At 41.5% G+C, this 27,983-nt stretch overlaps 3 long non-coding RNA genes across 7 annotated transcripts; 2 read left to right on the top strand and 1 right to left on the bottom strand.

Annotated features, from left to right (window-relative positions):
- The first annotated feature begins 186 nt into the window (after positions 1-186).
- LOC145659007 (uncharacterized) lies at positions 187-15,345 on the top strand. 2 transcript variants are annotated; one of them, XR_014124964.1, is made up of 3 exons: positions 187-1,142; positions 13,208-13,304; positions 14,696-15,345. It is a non-coding gene; the product is annotated as an uncharacterized LOC145659007 (long non-coding RNA). The 2 variants fall into 2 exon arrangements; XR_014124965.1 differs by lacking the exon at positions 187-1,142 and adding an exon at positions 10,675-10,803.
- On the bottom strand, positions 15,345-27,947 carry LOC113570255 (uncharacterized). 2 transcript variants are annotated; one of them, XR_014124960.1, is made up of 4 exons: positions 27,206-27,947; positions 19,178-19,459; positions 18,913-19,007; positions 15,345-18,167 (listed from the first exon to the last, which is right to left on the bottom strand). It is a non-coding gene; the product is annotated as an uncharacterized LOC113570255 (long non-coding RNA). The 2 variants fall into 2 exon arrangements; XR_014124959.1 differs by having other exon boundaries at positions 15,348-18,167; positions 18,913-19,459.
- LOC145659006 (uncharacterized) lies at positions 21,331-27,208 on the top strand. 3 transcript variants are annotated; one of them, XR_014124963.1, is made up of 4 exons: positions 21,331-21,862; positions 22,325-23,918; positions 24,251-24,376; positions 24,488-27,208. It is a non-coding gene; the product is annotated as an uncharacterized LOC145659006 (long non-coding RNA). The 3 variants fall into 3 exon arrangements; XR_014124962.1 differs by having other exon boundaries at positions 22,325-24,376; positions 24,488-24,691; positions 25,266-27,208; XR_014124961.1 differs by having other exon boundaries at positions 22,325-24,376.
- Positions 27,948-27,983: the final 36 nt, after the last annotated feature.

Below are 27,983 nucleotides of genomic sequence, written 5' to 3'. Positions count from 1 at the left end.
CATGTCTAGATTTGTTTGTCATCCGTTATGCCTTCTCCCATTCATTCTTCCATACCGTCATTACACACGCGCACACACACACGCACGCACGCACGCACGCACGCACGCACACACACACACACACACACACACACACACACACACACACACACACACACACACACACACTTTCTCTTCCCTTTTCTTTCTTCTCTGTGTACTTTGAGACATTTATTTCAGTCATTCTCCCTCCTTGTCTCCGTCCCTCTCTCCCTCTCTCTCTAGTCCCATAACCTGTCCAATCTTATGGTCAGGCTTCAGAATTTGTGGCTGTGCTGTGATACTGGGAACCAGTAGGGTAATGTCTGTGGTGCTATTGAGGAGGCTCTGGAAACCGGGTCGTGAAGAAAGAGTGAGTGAGTGTGTGTGTGTGTGTGTGTGTGTGTGTGTGTGTGTGTGTGTGTGTGTGTTTGGGTAGGGGAGCTGAAAGAGAGATTGGTATTGTTTTCTTTAAAATAAATATGTGATGATTAGCAACGTGATGATTTATCAGATTGCTAATTTATTTATTTATTTAAAAATCTGTCTTTTAAATGTGTCAGTAGACTTATTCTCGAATGTGTGAACTTTTACCTATTAATACACCTTAGTTTTAGACTTTTTAAAAAGGCAGATCTTTTGCTTAGCACGCTCTCTAAAACCTCCTCAAGGAGAATCGCCACAGTGGGATGGGAATCGACCCAAAATTCCGTTGCTTTCGAAAACCCTCAGAACATTTCACGTTTGAACTCACAGGATGTCTCGGTGCGTCCCTTTGGAATACTCCCCCGTCATGAAATCAAAGGTGACATCAGCACACACGGAGAAACGAGACGAGCGCTGCAACGATTTCGGGAAACGCGGTGACCGAAGGCCCAAACCCCCGAAGCAGATCATAGACGACAAACGTCTCCATGAAGCTGGTGAAGGTTTGGAGTCTATCGTCGGTTGGGACGGGAACAGCAGGTTCGATTTGTAAGAAAGGACTTCTTTTTTACCTGCCCAGATTCAGTGACTACAAACATGGAAATGTTGGGACGACTCCGTCGATGGTGACAGCTCAAACTTGACAGGACGCCGGAAGGCTGGCGAGGTGTTGAATTTTTCTTCCGCATAGATCTCGCGTAAGTAGATGGGTGGGATAAGGTGGTGCATCTCTACTACATTCAGTGTTTAAAGGCGCTTAAACGCTCATTCTCCGCAATGCTGCGTCTCTGTACGGTATGCACATCCTCACATATTTATGTATACACGTACACATACATCCATCTCAGAAGTTTAGTTCAGAACAAGCTGTGTCAGAGACACCTGTTGAAAACTCAAGATTGTATAATATACGCTGTTTTAAGTGTGGATATCTAGTTAGAAGGTAGAACACTTTCAGTGTAGACAGAGGGTATGGTGGTGGTAACAGCTCAAAATAAGACAACATGTGTAGCAAATACATAATTATTAGACAGTTTTTTAAAATCCAGAACACTTGTTCGGAAAAGGACTACGACAAATAAATCAATTGCTTATGTGGTTATGTACTGCTCACCGCAAATCTCAAGACAACTGAAATCAAGTTAACTTGTTATACCACGTGTTATTCTATAACAAATAGGACCTTCTTAAACTAAGAGAATGGCTATTATTACAAATTAAAACATTCATTTTCAGTGTTGTTCTACATGGATACTACATCTGTAGAAGATGCTCAGATGTGTACAGTGAGCAATACCATATATCCTGAAAAATGGGTCTGTGGGCCAATGATCAAAACATGTAGTGGCATTCCACCTTGAACAGAGTTAGAGTTGAAATGGTTAATATTCAAAGAGCACTTCAAGCCTCAAGTCACACATTTAATATTCCCACACCAATGGAACAAAGTTTCACTCAACAACAGAAAAAATAAAAGAAGCATCAAAACAACGTCCTAAACTGAAAGCTACTGCAGAGGAATATGGAGGTCATAGGAACACATCCTGAACCTTTTCACTACTCCCCTGTGAACGTTTTCCATTCTGAAATCGTTTTGTTTTTTGGTTTGTTTTTTTCTTGTAGTAGGTAGTTTCATACCCATCGTGAACTGCCTCCCTTAAAACTTCTCTCTAAAGCACTGACAAGAATGTTGCAATGCACTTTGGGTATGTTAGATGAACATAACCAATAGTATGATATAAGGTAGAGCACACCTGTGTGGATGTTCTCTTTTAGAGAGGTGTACACCAAGTGGCCAGCGTGCAGTTACATTCGCAAACAAGTTAGGCAGGAGTGGTGATGGATCTTCTTTGGAGGAAAGAGTTTAGGTTTGCTGTGGGCTGGAAATACAACGAGAAAAAACAATTTAAGGTTTACCTCATCTTGTTATTGATTCTCACACCTCTTTTTCTCTCAGTCACGAATATTAAATCCTTAAGCATTAATACATATTTCTTACCTCAAGAATGTGCACCATCACATTACTTCCTTGTCCTTTTAGTTGGGGCCACAGGTGATGGGAATGTCTTGGGCACAGCTTTGATCATGGTTATGGAGCATGTCACTTTAATGCAAAAGTCTCATATGATTTACTGAAGTTAGCAAATTAATTTTGATAAGTGAAGGCATGCACAAAAAATGTTAAATTAATAAAGTTCAGTACAAGCATTTTGGGAATTGTGAGGATTTTGGGAACTTCAGAAGCCTTTACTGAAATGACAAACTTGAACAAATTTGAGATCACATTTCATATCAAGTTCATATCTTCAAGTTGAACAGCAAGGTATTTTTCTTACCTTCATCCTGTGTTGTTGGTGGATTCAAACCTTTTTAAAAACCCCATAGAACTGAGCTTTGCCAAGAAAGCTCTCATCTCAGAGCAGGTCTTCAGTTCAGGAATTAAGGGAGGATTACCTCTGTCAAGGAGCCTACACAGTTCGTCCATACCCTAGATGGGGAAGAAAAAAGCACACATACAAAATTCTCATCTAAAAAAGGTAAAGTTCAAAAGAAGAGGATGTACTGGTTCTTCCTCTCTCTTCCTTTGTCTAAAGTGATGCTTGATGCAGTGCTTCCTGCTGAATCTACAATAGATGCACTTGAATCACCATCATCACCCTCAAAATCCAGGTGTCTTCATTTTCATTTTCTCTGTGGTGTAGGCCCTTGTGTCTTTTTTGGAGTCCTTATGTTCTGAAGTCTTTTCCTTAATAACTTGTAGAGCAATTCTTGAGCAGAAAAGATGTGGACAGAGGCATGAGTATGTAGTATATCAAAATTTTATCACACCATTTATAACTAAATAAACTTTTACCATGTAACTTGTTAAAAACAAGCAATGACATGCCTTAGATTTGTGGGTAGGTTATATACCAGGGGTCAAGGGCAGAGTCCTACATTTCCTTTAGGAGTCCCCTTTCCTTATGAGATCAACCAGTTATTTTAACTGTTCAGTCAACTACCAGTAATTACAATGTCAATGATCAGATTTGGATATGAAGATCATATTTAAAACCTAAAATCTGTACATGGAAGGCACACATTTAAAATAAAATGCTTCCTAAGTTAGTTCCAAACTACATGGCTCCTACCTCACAAATGTATCTGTGCATGTGTTTCCAAAAGAAAAAAATATATAGCTATATATAAAGACACTTACCCAAGTATGTCTGTAGTTTACAGAGCTATCCTGAAGCATGGTTAAATAATCTTATAAGCTGCTTTGCAACTGTGTAGACTTTTTTTCATGGATACATAAAGTCGTTGTTGCTCTGATGACAGACGCCATGTTGGTCACTGTGTTCCTTAATAACCAACAGTGGGATTAATTTTATAGGTCAACATGCATTTCTAGCATGTTCTCGCTCACTGTGAGTGTACACACCCCAAATTCAGGGTTGGGTAACTGCTGTGTTCTTAGAGGGTCCAAGGTCTCCGGTACATTTCTTCTGGGAGTTTCATGAACACTGGGCCTCTCTGCAGTACTGGGGGACACTTGGACAGCCTTCCACCAGCCTCAGCCTGAACATTCCCTACCTGTTGCCGTGTGGAAGTGTATGCAGCTAACATTATAATTCATGAATGTCAACATTATTTTTCTGGTAATTATAAGACTTAAATTCAACAAACAACTTGACTACTGAAATATTTGTAATCAGCGTGCAAATCAAACTGACCAAAACTGAACAAAATTAAATATTAGCCTATCAACATCATTACTGATTTGAAATGAAATAAGTAAAACAGTTTGGTCATAATACTTGAATATTCCATTAACAATTACATTTAATCATTTAATTTAAGTATTGTTTTCTATATTAATCGAATGCTACTTGTAGGTTGTACTTGCAGGTAATGAAAATGAAATGTTATATGCCAACTGATTTTGGTGTCTACCTCCTGCTCCTTATGAAAGACTTCCCATATGGCTTTCCTTTGTAGGAAAATGTTCAGGTCCTGGAAAGAGGTTTCAAATATCATTACATGATGGTGTTGGTGCATTACTGATGTTTGCAGCTAAAATATATAAATATTTAAACATATTTAACATTTACCAGTGGTGTAATGGTAAAGTGGACCATGAGACCTACATCAAAACAGCTCTGAATAAATATAAAATACATTGATTCATGTGGTACTTGTTTCTGTGAAAGACATTAAAGGTTTTGCATGTTTACACTTGGTGAGAAGATGAGTTGTAAGGTTGTACTATGTGCAATGGGAATAAATGACTGAAAAATCAGTGTAGATTAAAAAATAGTGGCCTTTAATAAATATGTACACAGAAATATGAGAAGTTAGAAACATGTTATTGTAACTGTAAGTAAACATAAAGCAAGACAATTTGTGGCATGTTCCATTTTCAGCATGCAGTCACTGACATTGTCGTTGGAGTACAGCAGTTTCAAGCCTCACTGCTGGACACCCGAGGAATCAAATTACTGATTTTTCATTCCACACAATGCAGAGTCACATGTCAGCTGCTGAGAAAGATGTCACACATTTTTGATCATTTTGAAGATCCCTTTGCCAGTGTTCCCTCTACCTGTGTGTGGGACTCATCTATCAAGGAGCTGTTTGGGATAGTTGAAGTAGAAGAAAATTAGATTGTCCAGACTGCATGCTATATGAAACAGGGAGCTTCTGAAACTCTAACAATACCATCAACATGCTTTTACTATGTAGACTTAGTTTGGAACAGTTACTTTCATCCAGTTGTTTCACCCAGTGCCATGAAAGTACTCACTTTCACTCAGTGCTTCTAGTCATGTTGGACAAAGGGCCACAGAAGTGCAAGGATGGACTTTTAAATGATGTTATTGATGGTGATACTTTGAAATCAAATCCACTATTCTCCATGCAACTCAATGCCATACAGCTGATATTTTATATAGATGAAATAGAGTTGTGTATTCCTCCATGGTGACAAAAAACAATCTTTATACTTTAGAGAATACACATTCTGAACACAAGTCTACATTAGCTGCAATCCATCTACTTGCTATTGCAAAATCAGCTGATATCACCCAGTGTGATGTAGCTGTGTTACTGCAGAATTGCAGGAAGAACTGAATATGTTGGACAATGTCGTGAGAATCAAGGCTGCCTGCGAGGAGAGAGCTGTAAATGGGGCATTAGTCTCTCTTTGTGTTGATACCTTAGCTCAGCATAAGCTACCAGGGTTTAAAGAGAGAGTTGAATCTGCATTCTGCAAATGGGGATGCTGTAAGTGCAATTTTAATGATATGCAGACTAATGTTGATGAGGATAGCTTTGTGCAATGGACTTTATGTAGGCATATCAGCAGTAAAATCAAGAGGGCCACAACAGACTTTTTAAGAAACAGTTTGAAAACAAGTTATGGAATTAACAGAAAAAGCAAATTGGTAGAATTTCCAGCATTTGACCTCATAAGGAAAACTCTTCAAAATTTAATTTGATATTGGAGGCTGTAGCACCACTATAAGTATGTTGAAACATCTTGTGCTTTGAGGGCAGCTATAGAACTATACTAGGATGCTCATACACCATTGATGTCCCAGGCAAACTCTGGCCTGTTACAGTCACCATTTTGTCATCAAATGACAACAAACTGAAGGAGCCTTCTCGACAAATGCCTGTCCTCCATAAAACTTTACAATTTGTAATGCACAGTTGTGAAAAATGCATTCATTACAGCTCTTATTAAATTAATAGAAATTGTTAAGAGCCTGTTTTCACCAGTCATTACTTTTGCAGCTATATCAAATCTTAAATCATTTATTAAGCAGCAACTGGTTCACATGAAGCAGTTATTTTCTGAGAACAATATTACTGCAGAGCAGCATTAGATGGTGCATATTCCAAGGAGGGTTAAATCTAGGTCCAATGGTGAAACACGTGTATGAGATTCAAATCTAAGTATCATTTTCTCAAGCAGTGGTCTTCAAAGTTACATTTCCAAAATATATGCAAGTCTTTGGTCAAGCACAACCAGATGTATGAGTGTTGTCAAAATGTGAGCAATGTAGAGCACCCAATTTTTTCTTAAGAGATGGTAATGGGACCAGTATCTCAAGTGAGAAATGTGAAATACATGCAGGATAAATTCTCATACATTTTAGGTATAGAAAACCTGCATCGTTTTGTATCTGTGAAATGATTTCAGCTAAACAGTAATGAGATTACATGTCTGAAATTAGTGATTATGTGTAATGTTATTGAATGTACCCCTGCATTTGGACTCAAAAGAACATAATCACAGCAAATGCTTAATTGTGTTGTTTTGAATATTAGGTTTATGACAAATATGGGTTTCAATTATTTGTTATACAATTTCTTTGTTATAAATTTGAGGCAGCAAACCTTTCTCAAAACATTGAGTTGGAGAATGCTGGTAAGATTTTGAAATATACTTTGTATTATGCAGTTAGTTTTAAGAACCACACCTACATTCCTCTCAAATACTATCTTGGTGATGTGATGCACTGCTAACTTCTAGTCAGCAGTCGACCAGTGCAAGTGTAACCAAGCAAAGCAAAGGGGGCAGAACGGAAATGAAGTTGAAAATGGGGTATGACCTGTTGTGATCTATTGTCTTTTTTCATGTGTGTAATCTCAAGGCATGTTTCTAAACCCTTATTTGTAACACAATTGCATGTGGATAAATAACCGACAAAAAGAATATACAAGTACTATAAGAAAAGACTCACATGCCTGGGTTTTTTAAATAATTGTTTATGTTCAGCATCTTTTGTGAAATGTATGGTTTCAAATGCAATCACTATAGACCCTAGCCTCTTTAAACATATTCAATGGTTTGCAGATTTTGATGGCTTTTTTTTTTTTTTAGAGAATAAGTACTCAGTAAAAGTCAAAACAAAAACAAAAAACTTTTATAGAGTGGGAAATGTGAGTGGGACAGATTTAAAACAAAAACAAAATGTAAAGCAATGAAAATTATGAAATTTCTTCTTTCAGAGTGAGGAGTATTAAAACTGTTCTCTTTTATAAAAATTGTGTATTTTAATTTAAAACAATCCCATAATTAATTACTTAAACAAGTTAATTGAAGAGAAATTTTCTAAAAGAGCTTTTACACACACAAGTTGTCACGCTCAGGTTGCAACCCAGCCATGAACACACACGCACAAACACTTACTCACAAGCGCCTGTCAATCACTACCCTCAACCACTCGCTCCCAATTATGTATTTATTAGTTCATTCTACTCACCTGTTCCAGTCTCTCCTTCTCCCTATTTAAACCCAGGTGCCAGTCTCCAGTATTTTGCACTGTAGCCTGCTGCAGACTACTCTCCTACGACATAACTGTCTTTACTCATTCCTTTTCTCCCATCACGGTGTTCTTACTTTGTCCTAATAAAACATTGTCGTTTTCCTACACACTCACTTCTCACTTCTGTGTACAAAATGTCAAAGAATGCAAAACGTGAAGAAAGGAGTCCAGCGAGTGGGGCGTTCTTGACCGAGGGTGTTAGTCTCCCGGGCATCGTGATCGGCCAACAACATCAAATGTTGGCCACTCAGGGACAGAGCTCCATGCCAGCTTCAATTGACTGCTTAGCTGCATGGAGGATCTCTCCTCAGCTCCCTTAGCAGTGGCTGGAGGTCCCACTTATCCTGCTGCTTGGGGCACCCAATCTTCTCACATCACTACTCTGGATGTCTATAACAGGGACCTAGAGGCCTGCAAAGGTTTCCTTGTACAGTGTGAACTGTATTTTGACCACCAGCCCCTCATGCCTGACCACAGAAAGAGCAGGGCTTGTTAAATGGTTTGTAAAATGAATGCAAACATGGTAGAAGCGACACTGCTCACTTTTGGACGGATGTTTTAGTCTCTCACATGGGAGGACGAAGAGGGCAGGCCAAGAGCTTGTGGTTAGACCCACCGTAATATAGATAGAGATGCAATATAGTCAAGGTGGCGTTCGTCATCAGTAGGCTCAAAGGGAGAGCTAAGGCTTGGGGCACCATGCTGGAAACCACCGCCTGGCCACTGAGAGGCACAGCTACCCTGAGTTTGTGTGATCTGGACAGTCTTCCACTGCCCAAAGCAGGCAGAGCTAGCCTGGGGGGGGGAGGTTAGTACCCTGGATGCCGATATAGATCATGCCATCCTCCATGACCAACTCCTGGGGTAGAAACATATGTCTCTCTGTAGAATGCTCCCCCCACATGCATGTCCACTCCACCAGCGCATGAGCCTTGGCCCCAGCTCAAACCCATGCAGCTGGGAGGTGCCTGCCTGTCCTCTAGTGAGAAGAGGCATGTGTCTATATTGTGGTGGGTCTGACCACAAGCTCTTGACCTGCCCTCTTCATCCTCCCACGTCAGAGACTAAAACATCTGTCCAAAGGTGAGCAGAGTCCCTTCTACAATGTTTGCATTCATTTTACAATCCATTTTACAAGCCATTCTCTTCCTGATTCGGCCTTTGTGGACTCTGGAGCATTGGGGAATCTAATTGGCTGGGGGCTGGCACTCAAGTTCAGGCTGGAGGCACTGCCGTTGCTGTCTCCTCTTTCTGTGCATGTGTTGATGGCAACCCTGTAGGGAAAGGCACTATCACTCCTGACACTCCTTATTCACTTACTGACTAATGCTACACACTCAGTGAACCTGCCTCCCCTACCTATCCCATCATATTAGGACTGCCCTGAGTTCATACTCACAACCCACTCATCTTATGGCCTGACACTCAAATAGTTAAACGTTCCTCCTTTTGCCACTCCCACTGTCTTGCACCCATTACCTTACCTTCCTGTTCACCTCCATTGACAGTCCAAGACAAGCCCTGACACCCTGGTTCCTGAACACTAGCATGACCTGCCGTAATAGGAGGGTCTGGGTTATATCGATCCCTCCACTCAGGGATGTACAGCCAGCCAGACTGGCCTACACGAGGACACCACCTCTGATAGAGGCGTACAGTTTACATCTAAGGTGTGGAGGGAGTTCCTCGACAAGCTGAACATAATGGTGAGCCTGACACCCTCAGGCCAACAAGCAAGTATAGAGGGTCAATGAAGAGCTAGACAAGTTCCTCTATCTCTACTGCCAGGAACACCCGGACACCTGGAATGCGTACCCGACCTGGGTGGAATATGCCCAGAACTCTCTATGGCACACCTCCACTGGGCTTACCCTATTTGAGTGCATCTTGGGGTTCCAGCCCCTGCTGTGCCCCTGGAACCTGCCCACCTCTGGCTTTTATGCAGTGCATTCCTGTTTCTGGGAAAGCCAAAGGGTCTGGAAGGAGACCCATCGCCACCTCCGCCTTGACATCACAACCTTCAGATGGAAAGTGGATTGATGATGGGGAAACACCACCTGCCTGCTGGGAGACCAGGTATGGGTGTCCACCAGGGATGGGTGGCTAGGCCCCAGTGAAATCAACCCCAAGTATGTTGGCCCTTTCACCATCAAGGAACATCTAAACAAGGTCACATACCGTATCAACCTGCCTGCGGTGGTCCTCCAGTTGTCCTCCACCTTTCACGTGTTTGCTCTTAAGCCTGTCGCCACAGGTCCACTGGATGAAGCCAACATGCCCTCCATCCTTTCACTGCTGTGGGATGTCAGAGGAGGTCCGGCCTACACAGTTAAAGCGCTGTTGGATTACAGGAGGCACTGCAGTGGATTACAATACCTGGTAGACTGGGAGGGGTACAGCCCAAGGAGAGAAGCTGGGTCACAGCCAGCCAGATCCGGGATCCTGAACACATAATGGCCTTTAACTAGGCTCAGCTACCCAGGCCATCCCTGGACCCAGTGTTCGGCAGGCTCTTGGGGAGGGTACCATCATGCTCTGGCCACCACCAAGAGCCAGAAATATTCCTTTCACCTGTTCCCAATCTCTCCTTCTCCCTATTTAAACCCAGGTGCCAGTCTCCAGTATTTTGCGCTGTAGCCTGCTGCAGACTACTCTCCTACAACATAACTGTCTTTGTTCATTCCTTGTCTCCTATCACGGTTTGTCCTAATAAAACCTTAAAGCCTTGTTGCTACACACTTGCCTCTCATTCCTGTGTACAAAATGTCACACAAGTCTAGGTCAGTCAACTTATCTTTAAGTTAAAAAAGTAAGATTAAGTGTTTATTTTCAACATTCTCTTTCTTGTTACATTTTCTCTTTTTTGTGCACTGAACTCTTGAAGGCCCAAATCCTTGGTCTTGTGTGGTTTACATTTAGGTTTTTCAAGCAGCAAGGTATGCGGATTGTTTGATATAGGAATCAGAGGCCAGTTACCTATGGAGGACTCCCACAGAAAATGTGATCACGGACTGAAGAAGATCTTGCTCCTGTACTGGGACAGGTAGATGGTAGCTACACTTGTTCTGTCAACATGTTGAAACTAGATTTGTCAGGATCGTTTGTTTGGGTGTGTGTGTGGTACAAGCATATCATATCCACCTGTGGAGACCTGTCTTTCTCGCTCTCTCTCTTTTATACACACACACACACACACACACACACACACACACACACACACACACACACACACACACACACACACACACACACACACACACACACTCTGGCTTACCCAGCTCATGTGTATTTACCACAGAAGCTTAGTTCCTGCATGTCCTTTCAAACTTTCCAAAGAGACAAGTCGGCTCTGTACAGCTTGAGAGGTATCCTAAGTTACAGATAGTTACATCAACCACACTCTTCGAATAACACCACTTTATGATTTCATTCCCACACCTGTGTTACGAAAAACAACAAAACAGATTCACACAAATGCCATGAACAGTACTGGAGATGGAACTTTTTGTTTTTGAACACTTGTTTTGGTGAAAATTCATTTCACTAAATTCATTTCACTTTTTTTATTTTTACAAGTTTAACAGCTACACTTTTTTACTAGCAGCGGTGACTCTGAAACAGTGTCTGACTATTGCTATAGAAAGTCTACTTAATGTGTTGCTAAAAGTTGAAATGACCAGTAGCACATTCAGTTTTGGTCTAACTTTGGCAGTGAGGTGTATGTCTATGTCACAGTATCCAGCAGTGAATCCTAAAAAAAGTGTGTCAGGCGCTCAAGTCAGGAAACAGTGTTGTTTACTGCTGTTGCAAAGGGCACCTCAGTGTAAATAGGCACTATTATATTTCAAACTACTCAGACCCATTCTCAGATCCATTCTCTCAGTCTGTTCTTGTTTCATCTTGTTTTATTCTAGTTTCTATTCTATCTTCTGTCTATTTGGTCCTCTAACTCTCATGCTCCTCTCTCTTTCCATGTATCTTATATTTTGTTTCAAACTCTTTGGCTCTTTCTCTCTATTTATCTCCCCTCTCTCTGTCTCTCATGCTGTCTTTGGTGTAGCATGATATTGTGGGACATGAGGCATAGGAAAGGCAACTGAGTCACATAGCTGCCTCACTAACACCAGCAACCCCTCCCCTCCTAGCAAGACCGTTGCCATGGAAACACCAACCAATCCAAGCAGGGAGGGGGCGGGGACAGCTCCAAGCCCTCTAACATTTCTCTCTCTCTTCCCCTCTCACACTCTCTCACACATACTATCATAAGCACAAATACACACACACACACACACACACACACACACACACAGTAAAATGGACCAAGGTAGAGATTCACATGCATGTTTACAAGCTTCTCTCACTCTCTCCCTCTCCTGCAGAGATAGAATACACATATTCATATTGAGAAATAAAACACAAACACACACCGTATGTGTGTTCTTCAATTCTCACACACAGAGAGTGTGAAAGGGAAGGGGACACACATATTACTGGACATATATGTATAGGAATTTTGAGAGTTCAGTAGAAGAGATACATGTAAAGTGTGGAAATTTTGCAGTGTAAGAGGCCTACAAAAAAATATTATTTTGTATGCTGAAGCAAGCAGCCTGAAAGTGAGAAAATGTGCTGTATTCTCTATCATCAAGATTGAAGTGAAACAATAAGACATGACTTTGTAAACACAGATGCCAAACTCATTCTTATCCACTTGTAACACATGTCTGCATTTCCCTATTCTACACTGTACTATTAATCTTGATCATTTATTTCCCTCTCAAATCTAGGACACTCCTCACAGCCCCAGTAATCACTAGCACTAGATTTTTCTCTTTTCCCTTTTTATTCTCCAGGCTATATTTTTGTTGCTTGTCCATAATCTGTTTTCTCTCCTTCTCTCTCTTTCTCTCTCTCTTTCTCTCCCCCTCTGCCTCACCAGTAGAGACACTATACTGGAACGAGGCTTTAGAGTGCAATGGTCTCCCAGGATGAACAGGTGGCCACAGAAGATTTCATTCAAGATGTAAAAAAAAAATGTTGTTGGCCATTTGCACAAATACACAGGACTTCTCCCTTGTGCTACCCTCTTAACTATGTGTATGTGCAAATATGTATCAAGAGGACAGAAGTCTCTCTGATACATAATATATTGCTTACAGCACTACAAAACAAGACTTGGTCCGTGAGACGTGCATGCTTCGAAGCAGTGACACCTCAGTTGTTCATAGGCTGTATGTACGATGAACAAAGCAAGGAACAGCATCTAAAACAAAGTGAATCTTGACAGCAGTGCAGTGGGGTGTATGCAACGCCAACGCGCTTACGCGTTAACACTCACGATCACACTTGGTTGTGGTTGACAGGGTCATCGGCTACCAGTTTACGATTTGAGGCGTTTAGGCACTATATGGTGTTTCTTATTTTGTTTCTACTTTTCCTTTTCCCAGTTTCAAGCAAGGGGAAGAGTTTGTAATCTGGGCAGTCAGGCTCCCGTGTTCCCGCCCTGGTGCAGCTACTTCTGATCGATGGATGGCAGATCAGCTTGTGAGGATGTTTTTCACATGACCCTCCTTAGGCTGTGGAGGGTTATTACTGTGATGCGGATACTTGAGTCACTGAAGATGTACCAACACTACATCTGATTAACTACTGCCAGTCATACAGTAAAGTGTATATTCAGTAAGCTATATAAAATATGTAGTAAGGTATACATACCTTACTATTCCTTTAAAAAAGCTTCTTTGTTAAAATGAGATCTTTAGTAGGGTATCCTTTCTTGCCTTGTTTTTTTGGGGCATAACAGAGGCATTTAGCAGTAAAACAACTTTTTTCTGCTGTTCTTAATTTGGGGGTGTCCATCTTCACCAAGCCCGCTCACCGCCTTTTTTTGGGGGGGGGTTATTACTGTTCTCATTTGTTAAGCACGGTGATATAAACACCAGGTATGGGTGTCCACCAGGGGATGGGTGGCTAGGCCCCAGTGAAACACTTTTACAGAGGAGCATTGGCATTTCATTATATGTAGAAATGGGAACCAGAAACATGGAAATACAGGCTTCAAGTGATGTGTGCTGTAAAACTAATGTATAAGTCAAAAGTAAGTTCAATAACATCTTTGTAACTAACTTGCTTAAGTGAACTTTGTGGTAGTAAACATGATGATCACTGTTGTCTGGTGTTGTCTGATACTACTCTTTCAGAACATGGATCCATATTACTACTATTACTATCAGGCTTGTTATTAAGAAAACTAATAACCTAACCTTACGGAAACCTTTGAGGGTCCAGGTGGTTATTAGTTAAGTGACTGTATTCAACAATCCTGTTGGTCAAAAGCAGATCAGTCATGAAAGAGACTAATAAGTGACTTGCCCAACTGGAAGGACTATAGTCAACTTGCTTTTGTGTACAACAGTGCTCTAACAAAAAGTGTATAGTGTATAGATTACACCTTCAGTTTGGCCATTAGGCCACTGTGTGCCCAAGTGTAACTGTACTTTACAAAACAACCTGAATTTTCCCCAGCCAGACTGTTTTCTAGTTCAGGACTAAGCTTAAACTGGGCCTAGGCAACTCATCCTTAATGAAGAAAAAGGTCTTGGTGAAGCTATACACTTTCAATTTCTTGCACCACTGAGTCCTACTTGAGTTTTTGGTGACTTTTTAATTTATTGATTTGGCGATTATTGAATTCGTTGAACTGGTAATTACAGATTTCAGGTAATTACAGAATTCAGTTGTCTATCCACACAGTGCAGCCTTCTCAACTTGCAAAAACTACAAAATCCCGATGTTTGAGGTATTAAGCATTAACGTCTGCAAAAGTTAACATGCAAAGTTATGTTAAGTGCCCTGAATAACTACTGACTGCTTTTACTGATTAGCGTAGGATGCTTGATGCTGCTTATGTTTCTTTTCTGATTCCGCTGGTTTAGGGCTGCCTGAGATAGGGCGCAATGGACCAAAACGAAGACAAGATGAACCGCCACGGGCCTCCAGGGTTCCCAGGATCCTGGACCTCATGTTGGTTCCCAGTCACAATGGCTGGTACATGGGACTGCAATCTCTCTCTCTCTCTCTCTCTCTCTCTCTCTCTGTGTGCAGCACCAAATATAGCTGCCTATTTCCAGCCTCCCGGCTCCCTAACGTGTATCCTCCCCCTCAGCTGTCTCGTGAAAGGGGGGCATCTAATCTGCTTTCTTCTCCGCCGCTCGCCTTTTATTGCCAACCGATCCGAGAAAACACGGAGGGAGAGAAGACACGGAGGGAGAGAAGACACGGAGGGGGCACGGAGGAGAGGAGAAAGAGAGACGGCTACCGAAAGGAGGCAGAGTGGAGGGGAGAGGAGTGGACAGCCACCTAACTGCATCGGCCTCGGTGCAAACGGGCTCTCCCAAGCATGTGACAAGTGCGCATAGACAAGAAGAACCGGATGGGCAGGATGTGTGAAGCGTGCTCGCGGGGCTGAAGCGTTTGAGATACGGATCGTGCAGATCCTCTCTCCCAAGTGCGCTAGAAGCAGGAGAAAGGGACGAAAGCTCGTTAATAGTTTAAAAGTTTTTCTCTGTGATGATGTGTGATGTAAGGCATAATATTGAAGAATGTTTAAGAGGCATATATAGCACCATTGTATGTTTTAACAGTCCATACATTGCAAAAGGCAGCTGCTGCACAAAACACAACAACCTTTTGAGTTACTAGTCTTACTGCTTCCACATTGGATAAAAAATATGCTTTTAAGAAGAGAAACAAAATGTATTTGGTTTCATTGCTGTGAGAAACTGCCTTCCGAAGCAAAATTTGAGGCCTCTTTTCTCATGCTACACGTTGCAGGGAATATGATGAAGCTCATTTGACAGTAACTACAGTGTCTGACAGTGCTGGAGATCTAGGATAAGCTCTGAATCTGTTGTAGTTCAGCAACCATGAACAGGCTCATTTAGGCAGCAGCTGAAGGAAGTCTGGTGCAGGGCCTGAGGCAGTTAGCTAAGCTGCCCCGCCCACATTCACACCCCTGCTTTAGGATGATGTAATGTTTGAATGCGAGTCCTGTAATGGCGCACGTGCTGTCGACAAAGCAGCACTGAGAAGAGCCTGAGCTTTTCCTGGCGCTTGTGTTTTCACCTTGGTGAACTTCAAAAAGACAGTAATTCGGGCTGACCATAAACCAAACATACAGAGGGTTACAATATCTCACAGGAGACATTTGAGAAATACAGCCCTAAAATACAACACTGAAGTTCATGCAAACATCGATAATGAAGGAGCTTTTACAATACTGAGATTGTCATGGGAATAGGAGGTGATAGCTTGTAAATGGAAGAACTCTCTGGTCAAGTGGCCCTACAATGGTCTAAATTTTTTAATTGTCTTCTCTTAAATTTTATATCAATCCCATTACACAGTACCACCAACTGTCATATTTTAGACTATTAATATAGCGCATTTAGTAAAAAAAAATACATTCATCAATACAAAATGTGGGCTAAGAAGTCCATGATTCTAAGAGTGTCTGAACACCAACCCCACACTGAGTTCAAGGGCTTAGTGTGCATGCTAACTGCTGTGATTCGCAAGCTATGTTACAGGATTGACATTCTGCCAACTCTGCTGTTAATTCAGTCAACGGTGTAATCACTGCACTATGACCAGACCAAGACTGAAGTTTGCAAGGTCATTTCCCATCCCAAACCCTCCACCCCTCCAGAAGATCCAAAGTAGCACTGTAACCTTCCTTTGTAAGTCAGCAGAGCATGGAGTGTTCTAGGGCTGCACACCAAAAGGCTCTCACTTTCCTCCGATTCCACCCTAAGCCCCTTCATCCAGTCTCCATAACCCCCCGCTCCAGTGTTGCATAACATTCAGTACCCATCTGCGTGTTTCAGCACTACATACACTGGGAAATATGAAAGCAGACAGCCCCTATCACATTCGCAATGGACCCTGTGTGGTATGGCTGCTACAACGTGTACATAACCTATGGCCCAATCCTGCCTGAGGATCGGCCGAAAAATATGTTAGTACATATATTTGGATATTCCCAAATAATGACATCAACTATAAAACAATGTTGTAAATATAGGTCTGAGAGATGTGGTAGGAGACTTTAGGAATACATTTGCCAAAACAATTCTTCTAGTTCTTTGGAAAACTGGAGAGGCTATGATACCCTAACAAAGGCATAAAAAACAAGGAAAAAACAATGGCATATCACAATCATGATTTATCACAGGAAGTCAGTTCAAGGAGGAGGAAGAATATTTAACACATTCGCCATGTTCTCTTCAGCTCCTCGGCATCTGCGGTGAGTCTGGAACTGTGGCTCTGCTAATGTTCTGCGCTCCAAACTCTCTTATGTAAGAACCAAGTGAAAAGGGCAAAAAAAGCAGAGAGAAAGTGAGAGAGCGAGAGAGAGCGAGAGGGACACCGTGCTCTCTGCAGCACTGCTCTTATCGCTTTAGCGGCTGCCGTCCCATTTGCTGCTCCCTCACTCACCAAGGCTGCACACTGAGCCATGCCCCACTGGACATCCCCTTAGCCAAACACCCAGAACATATCAGCAACGTACTGTCTCTCTCTGTCTCTCTGTGTGTGTCTCTGTCTGCCTGTCTCTGTCTGTGTGTGTGTGTGGGTGTGGGTGTGTGTGTGTGTGTGTGTGTGTGTGTGTGCACGTTAAGGGGTAAGAGGACTGGTAAAATGGAGTGATTCCAGGTCCATGTAGGAGAAGCCCCTCAAATGGTGGTTGGAATCCAGCTTCCACTAACCAGATTCTATCCCTAAGCTATATGGTATCATGAGTTTTCGTGTGGAAAAAAAGGGAAGCAACAGAACTGACAAAAGAAGACAACACACGGCTTTTTGCAATGGCTGACAAGCCAAAGCAAATGGAGTTTATTAGCATGGTGACTGATTTTATTAGTAGTAATAGAAAACTTTTCAGTTGCAATTTTACAAGTTTGATGTTTCATATTTAGCTGATGTAAGTAGAATTTCTTCAACACAGACGTAATGTAGATGTGAGACCAATACTGGTTGTGTAATTTGGTGTTTAGTGCATTGATTCAGCTTTTGTGTCTAAATCATGTGTGTGTGTGTGTGTGTGTGTGTGTGTGTGTGTGTGTGTGTATGTGTTGGGGGGTTACTGGTCACATTTCTTTATGTGAAGTCTGTTCTACCCAGATCTCTTATCACTCAATTAAATTTGTAGCTTTGTCTGATTTGATTCCTTTGCTCAATGATTAAAAAATGTATTGTGGACAGTTGAGAAAACCCCATCCTCCCATATCTGACAACATACTTACACTAATTTCTGTGTTTTAAACATTTAATAAATGGTCTTTGAGTCAGTAAAGAGTTCTTATGCAGGTAAGATACACTTGAAATCATTTTTACTGCTCCTTTTCTGTGCTGATAAGGAGAAAGTTAAGAAGAAAGAAGGTACAAGCTATAACATCATTTCAAGATCAGGAACTAAGCAAAGAAACAGTTTGCATGCTATCACCTGGACACGGCTTCACTTTGCCTCAAAATTAAGAGTGACAACTCATGACCTCCTGAAGCGCTCCCTGACACACTATCTATCTTTTGTTGACTGGCTGTAATATCGCAGCTGCTATGTTTACCATATTTTATGAGCATGAGAATGGAAATTGCCATGTCACTATGAGATGTTCAATGCATACTGAGGGGGGAAGTCGGTGGGGTGAGGAGGGGAAGGGAGAGATGTTGACTCCTGGACAAAGGTAGAAAATGGACGTCCTGGACATTTGTTTGAATGGCAGACGTGTTTTCTCGGCTGAAGAATCAGAACTAGAATGTGTGAGAGACTCTCTTATGAGGCAGAGAGGAGGGTTCATGGTGGAGTCAACCTCCAGTCACAGTGCGCTGGGCAAACCTACTTTGAACACGCATATTTGATGTGGAGATGAACAGCATGCAAGATGTGTGTGAATGGAGCTAGACAACTTTGTGCTGGTTTGCTTACCGAATAACTAAGAACAAGAGCTGCAATTTCCAATCAACTTCAACAGATATCTTCCTCATGTCTTGCTCTTTTTGGAGAAGACTATAGCAGCATTTATGTGTATGTGAGTGTGTCTGTGTAAGAAGGATTTACATGCAGTAGGGATGGTAAACATATTTTATCACTTACTCAAGCACGCAGACACTAAATCAGGTTTGGTGCCGCATCCCCCCTCATCTCAGGGCTGTAAAATGGATTAATGAGACCTGCCCCCTCTTAAGACTCTGCCACACACACACAAATATACACACATACACACACACACACACACACACACGAGCATTCTTATGCTGCCTCCTCTGTGCTAACTCCTCATATGCTTAATTTGGAAGAATATAATCTTATAACATACATATAACAACTGTTACAAGGTACTTCAGATCATTTTACTCACAAAAAATAGAAGGCCATTTTTAGTTATTATAAGACATAATGTTCAAACAAAAGAAATGTTCATTCTTAGCTAATCTGCTTTTAGGGGTTAGCCATGGTACATTCCTGCTCCCAAACTGTCAAGGTAAAAAGCTCCCATTACTGCTGGATTACGAAAGGCAGGATGAAATAGCCCAGAGAAGTCCACTTCCTCCCTGTGGGCCCCACTCCGTGAAAACTCTGAGATATGAGTGGGATTCTCCTACACATCTGTCATCAAACATTTTAGTGAGCCATGAATTATCTAATGAGAGATAGGGAAAGAGGGAGAGAGAGTGGGAGAGATATGAAAAAAATACAGTACTATATGCCAGTTTAAGAAAACACTGTAGAAAACAAGTCCTATAAGAGGTTAAGAGGTACTACAATTGTGTGTTTAGGAATTTCTATAATTTGAGCTGTGTGCATCTATCTTCCTACAGGGTTTTCCACCTGTCTACCAGGTGTAAACTCAGTTTTGTTTGTTTGGTTGGTTTTGCTGTTCCCCCTTCTGCACTCTTTGACTGGTTGGCACAGTGATATACTGGAAATCTTTCAGCTTGCATTCCATAGTTTTATCTCAGCACTTTTCTTCATATATTGTCCTGCTAAATGTCCAACCTTTACAATTCAGAAATGCTAAGGTTATCTGTATTTTAAACTTTTGAAAATTAATGAACTTGAATTGTTAATATATTATTAGTTCAATTTGTTCAATAAATTATTATTAGTATTCAATAAAACAATATAGAAACCCTAAAGACCCATTTGCCAGTAACTGCTATTGTTTTTACAGTTGGAAACTAAATCCAATCAGACCTCCCTGGGAACACTGTGTGTGTGTGTGTGTGTGTGTGTGTGTGTGTGTGTGTGTGTGTGTGTGTGTGTGTGTGTGTGTGTGTGTGATGGTCAGTTAAAGACAGCATCATAAATCTGCCACTGGAGGCACCAAAGTCACATCTTCTCCTGTGTGGATAAACAGCTCTCACACTCCCCCCCCCCCCCCCCCCCACACGCATGTGTGAATGCACACACATACACACACCCTGCATAGCAAAACATTTTATTTACTGATGAGTACAGCACACAAACAAAATAAAATGAGAGTGATAGTGGGAGAAAGAGATAAAGAGAGACAGCAACATCAATGAGAAAAAAATACTTCACAAGAGTGTAAAAAAGCACTGGTTGACCCAGACTGCACAATTCACTATTCAATGGTAAGTGGTAATAATATTTGAGGGCTTGTTATATGCACATTAAGTGAGCATTTAAAATAAAATCTCAGAACAAAGACAAAGACAGTCAATGTGTTATGGTGATGTGTACCATGTGCATCCATCAAAAGCCTCTGTTAAGAGCCTCAGTCTTGTGTGCTATAGTGCAGAAACACGTTAAGACTGATAAGGAATTTAAAACAGCTCAAACTAAGCACACTCCAACCCCACCAGAGCAACGGCCAGTCCAACGTTTGAAGGCAGCTGCTCAAAGAACAGCGGCTTTGAGGAAGGCCGTTCTGAGTGCAGGTATACAAGCAACCGTCACTGAATGTCACCAAGCACCATACGAGTGTGCACACACTATATCAACGTATTAATATGAATATACACTCACAGACACACATTTACTAGTGACATAGCATTTCCTTGCATTTTTAATCTCTCATGGAAACTGATATCAAGTTCCTTGATTTCCATCTGAGCATCATACAGTATGAACTCATGCCTTCATGTGCTTTCACTGAAATCCTGTAGCAGTGTAACATTCAGAGACTGCAATGCATTGCAGCAAAAATGGCAGCCACTGAATCGTACAGGCTGTTGCTATGAAACGCCTGCTTTAAGGGTCCTTTATGGGGTCATGGATGTAACAATTTAAACACAGGAGCCCTTTTTGAGAAATAATTTACGTTTAGGCAGTGTGAAGAACCAGAGATATTCAACAGTGAGGTATGGGTATTAGTTCAAAAATGGTCCATAATGAAATGCATAAATAGAAATACAAATTTTAAATATGGATGGATGGATGGACAGATGGACAGTTGGATGAAAGGATGGATAGCTGAATGGATGGAGATTGGATGTAGGGATGAATAGATGAATAGCTGAACAAATAAGAGTTCTAATATGTAATGGACAAACATTAATATACTGGGAACCCAACAAATTCATGGCAATTTAACTATTAAATGCAACACTGCTGATCCTTTTTGTAAGCTTGTTCAGCTCGTTACTGTAGTCTCTGGTTAAAATATTTCGGCTGGTATGCAGGAAATGGGCAGTGACTGACCTTGTAGATCACTGTATTGTAGGGCAATCCCCTTTCTGTTCCTTATAATGAATCCAATGGCTTGTATATAACACTACGTCTTTTGGAACACTCTCTCAAGAAAGAGAGAGAGAGAGAGAGAGAGAGAGAGAGAGAGAGAGAGAGAGAGAGAGTGGTAGAAAGACAGAAGACAAGACATCAGGGGAGGCTCCACTGCAGCCTATGTTCCTGCATGCACACTCAGGAGGAGGGGCGAAGGCAGAGAGTGGTGGTGGGTGGGGGAGGGGCTGCCCGGCATGGAGTGTACCTCATACACATGCCAGGGGAGTCGATGGAGGCCTGCCTGCACCCGTCCCAGCTAGAACTCCTGCCACACACCTGGGCCCCACTCCCTTCGGAGGTAGGTCCCAGACACGACATAGCATGCTTCTGTGGGTGGGTGGGTGGGTGGGTGGGTGTGTGCGTGCACACAAGAGAAGAGAGAAAGACAGATTGGGAGGTCTGACTGAAAAGGGAGTTCCCCTATTCAGACATGCCTGACAGACACAAAGGTAAGCATATAAAAAGCAAACTGTAAATGTGTGATTTTAGTCTTATTTTTGTTTTTGTTTTTCTCCTAGTAACCTATACATAATTCCTTTGCATTGTCTAGAAACATTAAGATTCCCATAAGGAAAAGTTCCACCTCTGCTGTACTTTTATTGAATAATTAAAAGTAAAAAAAAAAAACAGGTTTGAGACTCAAGCTGGACCTCTAGTGTCCTTCACAAAAAGGAGGCAGGAGGCCATTTTATTATTCTTTCTTTCTTTCTTGCTCTCTCTCTCTCTCTCTCTCTCTGTCTCTCTCTCCCTCCCTGCCAAGGCACCTCCTGGAAGGAGGGGTAAGCAACCTCCACCCCTCCACCCACCCCCCAACAGTATCAGACTTCAAAGAGGAGACTGAGCTCCCCCTGCATTCATCTGAGGCTAACAGCTTAACCACTGAGTTCAAACAGTGCACCCACGCCCTCACAGCCAAGGAGTGGAGGAGCACTCACATAGAGCATGCGCGTGCACACACACACACACAAACACGCACATATGCATTTACAGATGTACACACAAAAATATGGCATTTTGGTCATATTAACGTTACCTTCCAAAATGTTACACATGCCTTTTTTAGAGGCATCATTAAAGGAACTCATAATATCTGGAAGTATTTTTTGTGTAGATAAAAAGACAATATTAAATCTTATAGCACAAAACTGTGCTTAAAACAAATGATTCGAAAAACAAACACAAAATTCAAAGATCTGGACCATAAAACTCCTGGATTGTTTGATTTAGGTCACTGTGTACCTGGGTACTGGGTAAACATTACATTGAACACATGCTGGGTTACTCTAACCTAGACTCCTGGGTTACAGGGGTTAACTCAGCATGACTGATCTTGTAGTCAGAAACCCAGTGACAACATTAATTCTATACTAAATGTGGACTACATTCTTGGACTAAATGTGCCAATACTGGGGCAAAATATATATATGTATAGCTTATACTGATAATTATTGCAATTGTGGCAAAATTGTGTTTGCAATATATTACTGTAGTTGACCACATCTGTTTATATTTGCATCAGAAGAATGCTGTGATTCATCAAACCATCCACAGAACACATACATGGAACATCTGACATTGGTCAGGATGCACAGCATGCAATAAAAAACCTCTGTGATTTGCTGGAGGGCTCATTTGCATATCGTAGCCTTCTTTGAGGTCAGTCTTGCAAAGGCCAGTATTGCAATAATGATTAAGAACAATATATTGTGCAGACTCAGTCTTAAGATGGGGTTTATCTGAGCTACTGATATTTGTCTATTTTTCTTGCACATGTAAATTCACACTCCCACTACACACACATACACAAACTGAAAAGAGTTATCATTAATTCCAGAAATTACATAGAAAGAAATGAGAGGAAATTTCAAAGAAAAAGGGTCTTGGTGTCGCTTTTGACTGACACAGGTTCTTATGGTGTAAGAAGCAATATAATGAAACAGCAGCATAAATGAAGGCTTCATTAATTTACTTTGTCTTCCACACAGAAGGTATTACAAAGGTTCACTCTGCACTTTGTGAGCTGTTCTATCTGTGTTGCAACACTGTTTGTTCCATGTGACTCTAAGAAAAAGTGTCTGTGTGTGTACTTCTAAGTGCTAGTGGGATGACTATTTAATGTGATATTTTGATTGCAGGTCCAATGAGGTACAATGATTAAATACTTGTACCACAATATACAAATATAAGTACATATTGCCCAGACTTCTGGGCATGATGGAGGGGCCATGATCTGCTTCAGACTCTAAACCCTCAGAGAACCTACAAATACCCTCATATCCAACAGACACTGGAACCATTCCTCTCGGAAAGGATTGGGAAAGTACCTGCTCCCTGCCTCCATCCACCCCCTGTCTGTGAGTGAAGGCATGTGGGTTCTATTAGCGCTTGCTGCAGTATTTGTTTATGGAGTGCTCTCTCATGCAGGCCCCTCCCCTGGAATTCCGGGTGTTCCAGATTTCCCGAACATGCTTCAGGAATTCCTTGACCTGATTCCGCAAACTCAGAGAGTGCCTCTCCATCTCTAGCTCTTTCTCTGTTGTTGCAAAAATGTTCTGAATGTGAAATGTGAAAATGATTCCCCCCATCAAAAAAGGACCTCCTAGACATTTTTTTTCCACAAAGTTTGCTGAAACACTAATTTTTTGTTTTATCCGAAATGCAGCTGTTCCTTTTCCATTTTTTGCAGCAGACAAACACCCCTGGTTCCTCCTGTCTGCTCACACAGCTATGAACAGGAAATGCCACTGCTCTACTTGTACTAATTTTAAGGTTTTCACTTACAAAGAATAACCGGAGGGAAAAACATGGCATAGTATGTAAAGAATAAAAGCAACATACTTCAAAAAGTGATTAAGCAGGCTTGTTAAATTACAGTCAAAAACATGGACAAATGGTCCAAAACTACTGGGCACTTTCTTTACAGATAAAGCTGGATGGACACGCACACGGTCTTACATGTCCCGGTGGAGCCGTACAGCTCTAATTTTCGCCACGGCGACAGAGTGGACTCCAGCAGAGGGAGTTCGGAAAGGCGGGATCGCGCGCACGCGGTCAGCTCACTGACCACTTCCTGAACCGTTTCCTCAGCGCAGGGACACTCCCTACGGCAGCGAACCTTCTGCTGGAAGTACGTTAGCAACTCCCTCTGCACCCATTCTCTCTCTGTCTCTCAATCTCTCACACTCCCTATGTACTCTTTCTTGAATAAGAAACAGTAGCACTTATACATAATTACTGGTCTATGCTTCAGAACAGGGTGAAATAATCGAAATCACAGGTTCGTTTTGCTTTTAACCTTTTAAAATCGCAATGCAATAAAACAGAAAATCATGCTATAGCCTAGTTTGTGCTTATCTTTGTACTCTTTCAAAATGAGAAACAGTAGCAATGATACACAAATTTCGGCCTTGTAAACGGCATCATAAGTTCTTTTTGTTTTTAAGTTCCTTTTAAAATCACACTGCAATAAAACAAAAGTGTAGTATAGCACAAGTCCTACATTAGCATTATTCTTAACAGCCTACGCAAAGGCTAACCATTTTGCAAATGTCAAGCATGAAATGACTAAGAGGACTGATGAAACAAATTTTTCTGAAATCGACTTTTTCTTTACCTTGTTGATTTGAATGTGCCATTATGGAACCACTAATTTTCTGACACTGTTTAGACTGCAGTGCTTGAGCTAACATTCTACTTTACAGAGTATGGACATCAAGGGCAAACGGGCCCTCTGCAGGGGAACATTAGCAGGCGAACCCCGGAAAACATCCGCGAGGGATAGTGTCATTACATGCATCGCTGTCATGACGCAAAAGACCTGAATGATGAAAACACGCAGCTCCCGTTAGAGTGCCTAGCATCATTATAAGCCAGTGAAATGTGTGAAAGCTGACGAACCAAAGTGTATTCGATGCGTTTTACCTCACACAGTGTGTTTTGGGAGATGTACTCCTCTCCTCCGGTCGGCACTAAATTAGTGTGTTTAATAGGCTGCTGCAAGCGCTGCTGTGCTTTCTGTTGTCGCTCTGCGGCGCGCGTTATGTGGGCGAGCTTGCGCCCTCTCTGTTGAGCGCGAGGGGGAGAAGAGGCACGCGAGTAAAGAACAGACTTTTCTATGTCGCATGTAAGCGGGAATGATTTGTGAGAGAGAGAGAGAGAGAGAGAGAGAGAGAGAGAGAGAGAACTTTGTCCTCAGAACACCACGACGTGCGACTTGTTTAGTTAAGAAATGTTTTTCTCAGACGTCATGAAACTACACCTACATATTTTTTTTTATTGTTAAAGGGGCTCTCGATTTAGCCAACTAAAACCGTCGACTGTGGTAGGCCTACAGTATATTAACGTATTTAATTCCATAAACATGTACTTTTTCAGTCGAGCAAGTAGGAACAGAATCATTCTAAACCTATAAACACAATAAACCATACTGTCCATATCTGACTAGTTGCATTTATTTATTCCTATTAGGATATTTTGTAAATAACACTTGACCTATAAACATTCTGAATGGGAAAACATTAAACGGAATTCTTTTCCGGTGTTTTTGAATTAAGTAAATCGATTTTAAGACATTCATTAAATTTAACAGCGTATACAAAAATATGTTAATCGTGTGTTCGAAGTTGTAAGACACCTAATCGAGTCTGAGGAGTGCGAAACAGATCTAGTAGATTGTACAGCTATAGAATATGTAATATAAAATACAATGCTAAGAAGACTTACTCGACTATGAAGGCCTTAAACAGAACCCTGCGTTGTGTGCTTAAGTGTGGGAGGGGGAAGAGAGGGAGATACAGCTCCCTCTTTCTTCCGTTCTCCGCATCTCCCCGAGTTATCCCTCTACACCATCCCGCCAGGCGCGCCACCCCCACTGAACACACATGGTAGGTAGATGAGTCTCGACAGGTCACAGGAAGTTGAAATTTCAGTTGACATCAGGATACGTCAGAAAGGAAGCCGTAGATAGCCCGGCGGAGTCAGTGATATAAAATAACGGCCACATTGATATTATAACAAATTAACTCAGAATAGACAGAGAATTAAATTATTCATTACATTTTACATTATTATTACATTTTAGCATTTGACCTATAGGATAACAATGTTTTACAATAAATTGTAGTCTTGGCCCATTTGAGCTGGAGAAATAACCTACGTAGAGACGGCTTGCATATAAGTATTACTCCTTTTGCTCTTATTTCATGCACACAGAGGGTAAGAGAATAGGATGTTTAATGTACAACAGTCTAGTTTTCGAGCGCTGTTTTCGCCAAACACTTTTACGATTTTCCGACAGAGTTTGTAGGAAATAGGCTACTTTCCGACCGCTCACTCAGATCGCTTTACGGGAACCGAAACGTGCACGGAGATACAGTCATTGCCATGGAAACCAGTCTTGCCTGAGGAGGCTTGGGACGTGGAGGTCAAGACAAGTGGTTGCCTTAGAAACCGCACACATCGCTCAAGCGCAGAGCCCTCCCTTTCGTAAACGGACGTATTGCGAAGGTCGACGGCTTTAATTGGCTGAAATTCAACCGCTGGGCTTGACACCGCCCTCCTCACGGTTGGTGCTCTTAAAGGGGAAATAAAAATGCATTTTGTGAACGGGGGAAACGTGTTTAATCCGAAGCAATAAACTTACCTTGAAATCTTAATTTTTTCGTTCATATTTTGTCCCTCTGTTGACCGCAAAATACCCCATCGTCGAGAACTAAAGTGTTATATTCACTGGAAAAGAACACGTCTCTTACAACCATACTCTATTGCGCAACAGAAAACAAATGTGCAATCTAAAATAACACACTTAAATATTTTTACTAATGATGCGGTAACTAATTATTGCAAAGAGCAGCCTTATATACGCATCCTTATTCAATCTACGCTAATACAGAAATGTATTTTTTGAAGCCATGGTTCTGCAATGCAGTAGTAAATTTGGACATTTTACGCATTTATTTATTTTTTCCCAGCGACAATGCACTACTCTCCTAATCGTAAGAGCGTGTACAAATACATTAACAAAAAAGAATTAACGACATATCATATTATATGTAGTTGTATTTTAAATGGTCTGACATAATTCTGGAAAGCATCCGTACAAATTGCATCTTACCGTGCAGAACACCATCGCGTCAGACCTCAAGGTAAATTAAGCTTACCTGACTACGACCGAAACAACAAAACAAAACAAAATAAAAATAAAAACCAACAGATTAACGCAGCTGCCTCACGGGTTTACCAACAGCTTTCAAGAAATGCAGAAAATATAGGCTACTTTTATACTGAGTGCTTTGTCAAGCATGCCATATTTATATGAAGAGAAGGCTACTACAGTCCTGGACGTACGGTGGCGTCCGACTGTGAAGTTGCATGTAGCGATTTATGTGCAAGTTGATTACTTTGCCTTTAAGTTCACAAGG

The sequence above is a fragment of the Electrophorus electricus genome, chromosome 8 (genome assembly GCF_041902795.1).
Source record: "Electrophorus electricus isolate QZ-2024a chromosome 8, ASM4190279v1, whole genome shotgun sequence".
Classification (NCBI taxonomy): domain Eukaryota; kingdom Metazoa; phylum Chordata; class Actinopteri; order Gymnotiformes; family Gymnotidae; genus Electrophorus; species Electrophorus electricus.
This window is presented reverse-complemented; position numbering and strand designations above follow the sequence as displayed.